At 34.2% G+C, this 10,377-nt stretch overlaps 1 long non-coding RNA gene across 1 annotated transcript; it reads right to left on the reverse strand.

Moving 5' to 3' along the window:
• Positions 1–4,782: 4,782 nt before the first annotated feature.
• Positions 4,783–6,300, reverse strand: LOC127836903 (uncharacterized). The gene is made up of 2 exons (XR_008028989.1): positions 6,142–6,300; positions 4,783–5,493 (listed from the first exon to the last, which is right to left on the reverse strand). It is a non-coding gene; the product is annotated as an uncharacterized LOC127836903 (long non-coding RNA).
• Between the last annotated feature and the right edge of the window lie 4,077 nt (positions 6,301–10,377).

The following is a 10,377-nucleotide window of genomic DNA, read 5'->3' on the forward strand; positions in this document are numbered from 1 at the left end:
GCACTTTCTTTATCTTTTCCCTAAATTAACTCTTTCAGTGCTGGAACCGAATTTTAAAGGCCTTTGCAAACAGTTTAGATCCAGATGAGACGCCACATAACGTGGCGTCTCATCAGGATCAAAACTGTTTGCTATTCTGATAGTATTCTTTGAAAAAATTGAAGAAAAAGTTAATTTTAGAAATTCTGCAGATGACATTTTAGCCGACGACAAATTTCCCAGCATGCAAAGGGTTAACAGCAAAACAGATGTTCTGAGCCGTATTAAGTTACTTTATCTATCTGAAGTGTTGTTCTCGTTGATTTCATGATTTTGATGCAGAGTGTGTGTATTTTCGTAAATGTTAAATGAAATCTTCGGAAGCGCACTGATGCCAAGTACTTCGAAATTAAAATCAAATTTTTTCATTGTTTGCAATATTCGAGAATCAAAGATGTACGCCGAACCAGAAACAACCCTGAGGGAAAGTAGCAAAGGTGGTGTTTATGCTGTTACAAAAGGAGGCCATGAAACAATATCTTTGGATATCTTACATATATGTTCTCGGATACATAAACACATGTATTCAGTATATGGGCAACGATTGCACTAAATTTTTGGGTAAATACATGAATCCCAATCAGTCGTGCTTAAGTGATAATTGGTGTTACGGATTTGCATACAGATGGCCTGACAAGAAATCAGTTAAACCACAAAAAGTATTATTAAAGGCAAAAACATCGAGAGAAGCGCAATACATGTATAAATATTATGATGAGCTGTTCCGAGTGCTTACATATATCTGGTATTACGAGTAAACCTATTCTCCAAAGAGTGTATGCCAAAAGACACTATTCTTAAAAATATGACATCTACACGGTCATCTTCAACTGTCATAACAGCTGGTAATTATGCTGGTCAAAATGTGCATCCGCTTGATGTTTCCCTGGGCAGAGGTGGAATGATGAGTGTTTAATTATCCAGGATTAGAAGGGGGATTTTGAAATCTGGTTTGCAAAATACAATACAACAGTTTTTCTTAATTATTTTAAGACACATTGAAGTTCATATGTGGTATAGAAAAACAAAAACCCTTCGTTCATACTTTATAATTGTTACCGATAATTTTTTTTATTAATACTAGCTGAATGGGCAGAGCGAATAATGGCTTCCTTTTTTATGTAACTATACTCGATTCATCTAATCCAGCCCCAAGATATACGGATTTTTGGGCCTTTAAAAACTTTTTATCAGTAGTTCCCCCCCCCTTCACGCAATAACATCATAGACTGAAAATACTATCTTGCTTCAACATCGGCCAGCTAACATACAAGCATTATTCAAAAGCTCCTGAAAATTATATACCAGTCCTCTTTACACATGTAATGAATGGTGTCATTCGATTACCGTCTATTAGGATGTTGTAAACTTGTTTGCCAAGATATATCCAGAACATTTAAATCGCGGACTGCGCAAACATTTAAATATAGTATTAAATATTATAATTATTAAAACATAACGGTCGATATGGTATATGGTTTTCGACGGATTCTCAATGGGTTCGAGAAAGTATATTTTTACGGCAAAATTGTGGCGCCGCCATTTAATAATTCGATATAATTTATTTATTTTACCATTTATCACTAGCCTCACTCAGGGCTGCATGTTTTAAATTGTCATTTATTTATTATAGAATGTCTTGTCACATCTGCCCAAACAAATCTTCAAAAAGAAGAGAAGACTAATATCAGTTGATGTTAATACTGTCGTTAAAGCCCACAACTATTTATTATCAATAAGAGTTAATTCAAAACGTCACAATTAATTAATTTGAAAATGCCTTATCTTTTTAATCAGCGCGACGATTGCATCTTAAGTCATATGGTAGTAGTGTGACTCTCAGACAATTTTGAAGGGTACTGTTTAAGTTATAACGTCATTGAAGCTGGTCATCTTTGTACAAACAACTTTTTTTTAAATCAAAAGTAAGTCATGTGCTGTTACGGGAACTAGAACACATATTGCAAACAATGAAATGAAAACTAAACTCGTCAAATTGAATGTTTTATAGAAAATTATTAAATATTAATATAGGAAATGCATTTATTGTATGTTTTTCTTAAATTTTCATTAATTGACGGATGTTGGATTTTCCAACCTCTTGTGTGTGACTTTAAGGCAAGTGATAAGTTCTCGAGACAAGACAGAGTGCGAACACAAACAGACATGTTTAATATAAACTGAACGTGCCATGTAAATAATGGGTTTAGATCCGGCTGAACGCATGCCGAACCTCACAAATAACCCAAGAGTAATCACGAACGCTCACATCCAAATAGACACAGACCGCAGTAGCATTGAAACACACGAAAATACATTTTCTGGGACGCGATGGAAGTGAACAATACAATTATTAGATAATTTCTTTGTTGCAGGTTTGCGTATTAGAATTCAAAATAAATGAAACTTAACGCTGTATTTATTTAATTTGTGCTTGTATAAATTGCATGTTGGTCATAACATGCTTCAATATCTTGAGTACACTTTTCTTTCCATTATTCATTTTATATAATACCCCGGTTGTTCAACTTTCTGTTTATGTATGTGCATGTTGTGTGTGTGTGTTGTCTGAACGTGAAAATGTTCATTTACTAAGTCAACTGATTTCCATGTTAGCGTTTCGATGTTAGATTCATACATTCTATAATACGTGTACAACAACATTACATTTGGCACTCTAACGTGATTTTTTTTCTCAATTAAGAATAATTATTATATATACTGATATGACATTACTGCAAACAAACCATAATATTTTTTTCTCATATATATTTTATCTAATTTACTAACTCTTTGCTTCATTTGCGCTTTAATTTGAAACTTTAAAGATGTTCAGTGAAATTTAGTTGCTAAAATAATTACACACCCGATTCATGATTACAACTTCCAGAAAGCGTAATGCTTATATTCATATTTATACTACAAATGAAAACTAATTAATGTGTTTGTATAATTAAATTTCTGAAACAATAGAAAAAATGTTTACAGATTATTATTCTGACTAAAATTATTCGGTACAAGGCTTAACTTAATATAAATGTTATCACCTCTATGCATAGCATGTTATGGCAAGCGTTTCTACGCATAATCCCAAGAAACTAGGTTTTTACTGAGAACCTGAGTTCTATGTGTCTATGTGCATCGTCTCGTCGAGAACATGGGTTCTCGAACGTAAACTAAGGTGTTCAAATGAGATCACATGTTTCTGGATTTATGTTTAGCGTCCGCGAGCCAAACCAGCTATTAACCTTCAGTTGTCTCCCATTGCTTTGTAATTTTGGGAACCTAGGTTCTCATGAGAACTATGGTTCCTAAATGAAAACAACAGACTTAGTATTAAAGATGAGAACTTAAGTTCTCGTCATGAGAACTATGGTTTTCACAGATTATTTAACGTCGTTCGAAACTTTGGTTTTCAATTAAGAACCCGGGCTATCGCCGTTTGATGCATATTTTATGATAATTTGGGTACTGGTGAAAACCTATGATATCGAATAAAAGCTTGGGTTCTGGAAGCCATGTGCAATCATCAAGCGAGAACCTAGGTTGTCATTCTGAAAAACCTAGTTTCTTTGGATTATGCGTCGAAACGCTTGCCATACATGCGTACTTGTATTACGCCAATCAAACTTAGATAGAAGTTGTCGTTCTACTTTAGTGTTTTGATAAAATAAATAGCTTTAGTATACTTTTATTATATTACTTGCTTATCAAACAGATGTATTTCTGTTTATCGGATTATATTTATACAAGGTAATAAAACTGATCACCTTCCAATGAATACTTACTGATGTTTATATTCTCTTTGGAAGGCTTAATACCACAGTCCTGTAACAAGTGTTATCAATTTTATTTAAGATATGCACCATTACATGTATCAATCTTAAATAGTAACTTTAAATTATAGGTTAGTTTTATTATCGCACGAAACTGACCATTATCAAATTAAGTTCTTAAAGGGGCGGTCTTTCCATAAACGGTCTTTATTGTTTTTATTAACATCAATTTAGTGAACAGTTTTTTTATATGAAATCTATTGCTATTAATTTCGTGGGATACATGTTGATGTGTTTGTCCGACATATTGTTTTAAGCAGTTTTTAAATGTAATCAGATATATAACATTACGTGCAGTACAATCAACATCCTAGTGTAAATCATAGGATAAACCAGTAACACTACTATTGAATTTTGAACGTATGTTAAAAGTATTGCAATGTGTGCATCTTCGTCGGTTACATTTACCAGATAAATGTTTTTGAGTAGTGTTATAAGACACTGAACATTTAAAAAGACTGCTACATACGCTCTTAGGTCGTTAATAGGCAAAAAGACTTAAAAAATGTAGGGATTTTACGATTTACTTATTTGATAATCTTCATAAATCCCAGCATTTGTGTAAACGCTTAGAGCAAGATTAAAAAGTGATGTGTTAAAACATACAGAAACATATAGAAGAATAAAGTTGGGGTCACCGCCTTGGAACGATCAATGCAAAGCATTGGGGGTTTAAGCCGGTTTAAGAGCGCTCAACCTCATTCTTGGCCCAGCAATACTCATGATACATATACGTGTAAATAAAACTTAATCTCACAGCATTGCAACTCAAATTAAACAATAATAAAATTGAATTTAAATGCATTCAATTTAATTACCATGTAATTACTCGATGGTAAGAAGAAGACCAGCGCAACAGAGTTACAACTTCTTGTGGAACGATGAAATGAAATTACGAACAAGTGTCAACTACATACCTTCTTTTTACAAAAAGATTAAAGAATATAGCATCATATAGTTAAGGCTCATGTTAAGTATACAGTGCTTTAACAATTAATAGAAAAAATGTTGATGTCTCCCATAACCAACATAAGCGATCCAAGTCAGTCGCACGCCTCCCGTGAAAAAGCGTTCCGCTGATTGTGGAGAACATAATCAACTAGAATTATGGACCGTTTCGCATTATTTTTTCGTGTTCAATTCCAATTAATCTATAACAGGTCCAACACCTCTCAAAAAATAGTTGTAATTGATTAATATCTCGCTAGTTGAACGTGTTATCCATATCACAAATGCAATATCTGCATTACTTATGATTCTTTACGAATATACTTTTAAATAACTTGGTCAGTTAAATCCAAAGCAAAAGTATAGCTGATTAATAATATAGTAATATATACACTTTTCAAATCAATCAATACATGGATATATAATTATACACGTGGAGTGTTCCTTTATTTTCGGATTGATGCTGGAAAATTAGTTGTTTGTCATTGTCTCTGAATTTGCCAAACATTTACAAATCCGTGAATAAAGATCAGTCGCAACCTTTGATTTCAAATGCCATGGAGATCCAGTCATGCCAATCTGTCGGATTTACTCTGGCACACCGGGCTAGTACAGGGTAAGGCAGGAAATTTAGTCTAATCCTGTCTCCGTCCACATTTGCAGAAAACATCTGCAATAGCACGAGCAAAAAACGTGAAAATGATGCAACACGATAACGTATTCGTAAAGTATCTGAATACAAGGTCTCATTGACGATTTAGATGAGTCCGCTTCGGAGAATTTAATGTGGTGCCCGCCTTCGAACAGGGAGGTCCAGAGTTAGGAACCCACTATGTTAGAATTATCAAGATCTTAACAAACTATCTAGGAAACTGAATCGTTCTCAGTCTGCTTGGTTATAAACCTATTTAAATATGTGTTTTTTTTTCAATTTAAATCAAGACGATCATTGGCAAAATAAATACGTCTAAACTAAAAACGCGTGCAGGAAAGTATAAAACATATGATGGAAAAACATAATGAATACATGGATACATAATGATAGTAATTATTCAATGCTACTTGACGGAACGCTATTATAGTGCAACAAAATTAAGAAAACGCGATGAGTTCAGCTTTAATTATAGTTTTACATTAAATGTTGCGCTGTACATATTGTCCTGTATGGTATATGCAATACATATCTTACATAAAATAAAACACGACATGTACCTGAGGTCTAAACAAAATAATATGTTGATAATTTTTCAAGAGTTATATATTTCTATATTTAAAAGGAACCGAAAGTCTTCATCTGCGTGTAATTTACATATCATACCATGTCTGATCTATTCTTGTGCGTGTACGTGTTGAAGATCACACAGTCTCTGCTGTACATGAAGCGGTACTGCGTCACCCATTGGGGAAGCTGACGCGGGGTTTTGGGTCTGCCACGCGTTGCAATGCCGGTGATTATTTTCTGAGCTGTGAAGTTTACCTTTTAAAGCGAAGTAATAATTGTATTCAAATGAATGCTTAATGACGTAGCTTAAGCCCACTTTATTGAATTAACACTGTCACCATCGCCCAACAAAACAAATCACCTGCATTTAACCATGTACTGGCAACACGATTCAGTATACAAATTATTAATCAGACTTCGGATTAAAATATAAATGTTTATAGAGGATTAATACACCGAGTATAATACAGCCATCATTCCTAGGCTATTAATTACAAATAATTTACATTGAATATATAAATACATAAATAGATAACTCGTTTAGTTCTGATTAATTGCATTTAAATTTAATTATGTTATTAAATTAACGTCAACATTAAACGCATTAAGTTAATTTTACGTAACGTAGTATGAACTATTTCAAAATTAATATATAAGGTTTACGACCTGGATGTACTGATTTATGTCCTCTTCACCTGCCGCCCATACCCCTGCTCTGAATGATGTTCCCTCTCCCGTTTCCTTAGAAAAAAGGCGCCCCTGCTCAGCCCCAAACCAATTAGGCTCATGCGGATCCCATTGCGACGAAACGGACAAAGTCGAGTCATTCTTGACCAAATATGTATCATTCGAACACTCTCTCACTGAAATAAATGACATCATTTTTAAATACGATTATTTTATTGTATCATAAATAAGATTAATTAAATTTAAAAAAAGATTGGAACCGTTTTGATAATTGATGCCACGTTGTTAGTAAATTTATAATTGTTTTGTTGTAAGTCACTGGCTTTAAGACCAATGAAGCGAACAATTTTTTTTTACCTACGTAGTTTACGACATATTACTTTTGAGACTAGTAGTACAAACCAAATACGTACATCCTTTGAGGCAAACGGTGTTTGCGTCGCCATATTGTCCTTTGATACACTCATAGGTGTTATGGTCATAGAGACAATACGGTGCATCGCACGTGAATCTTGCACTGTTATCTCCAGACGCAACATTCCCATTGATCGGCGGAAGAAACGCATCACAAGTCTCTAAATAAGGAATAAATATTGACATTCCTGATAGACAGTCAACGAACACAATTTGCTTGGTACTCAATCAAACATATCCAGTTTCAAGTATTGGTCGCCAATATTAACCTTGCACTGACATGTATACATAAATATATTAAAATACCGTTGTGAAGAATAAATTAATTTCCGTGCTAGTATACGATTCAATTCAATTAAATTGAAGCGTACATCAATAAGCCAGTATCTTTAAACTTTAAACAAGGTTTTTGTTTTCTCTACTGTAAAGGGTCACCGGAATTTAAGCGATATCTGTATAGTCTTATCAGCATAGATCGATAACTGCATGTAATTAAGACGCTTTCGAATGTCTCATTATACACCTTTCATGACTTTACGGCCTGTTGACCATACAGACGATCCAAACCGCAATCATACTATGATACATTCATGTGTGTAGGTTTGTTCCTAGTCTGTAATTATGAAGGCCGCGATGGGCATTTGGAAACTATTTAAAATACAGTGTTAACATATGTTGCAAACATTCTTACAATTTACTTGAAGTCATGTCCAAAGGTAATATCCGATTGATAAACTTTATTAGTGTATCGAAAATAGAACCATTCTAATAAAAAAAAAACAGATCGATTTAGCTAGCGTTATATTCATTGAGACCTACATTACATACAATATAGGCTATTTGTTCTCTTTTGATGTTGAGCATTATTACCACTTGGAGCATAAATAAATGGATTACAAAGCACCCAAGGGAGACCAATTAGCTTTGTATGTGCCTATAATCAAGATTTGTTCACTCAACGTTGAACGCGATAACAAGAGCGTTAAAGTTTGCATCGGATTAATAAATTAAACGGCTATATGAAATTAAAGAGCTCACATTGCTCTCCCCGAAACCTATCGGGACATTGACACACGTCAGGTGATAACACTTTCCTACGTTTTGACATTCAGGATTACACAGGGCTGGAAGAAAGTAAGTCAATTCAAATCAATAGTAAACCATTAACATTTAATGTTAGACACACTGAAAAGATGTTTCAGACCAGTGCCCCAGATAATTGTTTGGGAAATAGGGTTTTCACCCATTGATTTTGAAAAATAGGGTGATTTCATTCTTGAAATAGGGTGAAATGATTTATAAAAATGCATACCGTAAAATCATTGCTGCTTAACTTCTGTTGAAGCTGCACACTTGTTTTGGTTTAATAAAACTGTAAACTATCATAATTAACTTTAATAAACTGATTTTTCATAACATCTTTAATCCTTGAAAATCGATAATACGAATGATTTGGCACTTATTGGCTCTTGCTTTCTTGGTTCGAAAAAGTTTGCGATCGACTGATATTTTTGCGCAAAATTGCGGACGTCTTTCGACCTGTCTTAGACTTTTTATTTCGTATCGTAATAGAAGCTGAAAGTCACAAGCGCTTTACAAATACATGCACAATGAACGACGGATTAAGTCAGATTGAACGTAGTGTGTCGTCGTAAATAATTTGGTCAGACGCTTTATTTAACAATTATATCTAGTCCGCAGAGTGTTTGGATAACTTGGACTGTTTTCTTGCTCCGTCATCCAGGCGCTTGCTGAATGAAAGAGTCGCCGCGTTACAATAATAATTCCATTGAAGAGAAAATACCGAAAATGAGAATAGCATTTTAGATCGAAGCCATTATATCGTACGCATCAAATTTGACGAATTTGCGTAAAAGACAAACTGGTTGCGTTTTCAATACGCATGATATTGACTTTCTTTGCGTTTTTAAACATTTTAATAGGGTGAAAGACGCAGATACGCAGCTTATCAAGGGCACTGGTTTCAGACTTAGTGCTTTATGCAAGTATAAGCTCAAAACGGTGATCGTTTCATTAACAATTTCGCAATGCATTCGATAAATCCCTCATGGCACTGACTCGGTTCAGTTTATCAACTCTTTTTTACGTTCTGACATTCAGTCGCACAGGGCGCAAAGAAAGACATGTTCGTGGACTCTACATGTAAGGTACATGATACATCATTGTTTAAGTCATCAATTCGACTGAATAAGCTTGCTAACCAGTAAATGAGCGAATGTTAGTATTAGTATGTTAGTTTTCCAGCGCGATAAAAACCGAATAAAAACTAAGAGTTAGCGTTGCCGTATATTTGTGTACACAATTTATTTTCATTCAACTGATTACGCAATTTATCGAACGAGACGTTATTTCTGGGACGTAAACAAACTAGACTATGGATTGAGGAAGAACTCTTCGGACGTGGTTGTTGTGTTTAACAATACAATATTAAAATTAAAACAGCATCGAACGAATGTAAGACATATTTGCGAGCGTGTGTCTGTCATGCATTATTGGACACTTCAATATAAATATAATAAATTGCTCCCATTCATTCTATTTCGTGATTCGCGTTTTTGTTCAGAATGTTTAGCAATCGATACATTTCCAAAACAGTAAGGTTTAAATAAAATTAAGATTAATAGTTGGAAGAACAGCGAATGAAAGTGCATATCGTAATTTTGATATCATAAGAATTGGGTTAAAGTTGTCGTTAAGCAAAGCGTTTCGTTTATTATTTTGTATTTTGACTCGTATTTAAGTGTCAATATCTGTACTTAAAGTCAATTTTACATACATATCATACGTTTGCTTAATCGGGTAATGTGTGCATAGATCTCACCTTCACACCTTCGACCCCCGTTACCATCTAGGTCAACAAAACCATCGAAACACTTGCACGTGTAGTTTCCCGGAGTATAGACCGTTCCATAATCGATAAATTGACCGCCGCCATATTGTCAGTCACGTGACTGTCCGCCATTACACTGCTGCTAACTGGTGCGAGTCTGCGATTCCAAAAGCCAAAGACGTAGAGAATACCCGCTTAACCGTTGTCGGATAAATAAATTACTTAATGAATTAATGTGAGGCGATCATCACATTTTTGTTGTTTAAATGATTGTTTGAAGTTGAGATGGATTGTTACAAATAAAATGTTTAAAATGCTTTCGTGTATTTGCTTTTTTTTATCTGTAATCAAGTGGTAATCATCGGCGAAAATTTGCCGGT

This window comes from Dreissena polymorpha, chromosome 7 (genome assembly GCF_020536995.1).
Source record: "Dreissena polymorpha isolate Duluth1 chromosome 7, UMN_Dpol_1.0, whole genome shotgun sequence".
Classification (NCBI taxonomy): Eukaryota; Metazoa; Mollusca; class Bivalvia; order Myida; family Dreissenidae; genus Dreissena; species Dreissena polymorpha.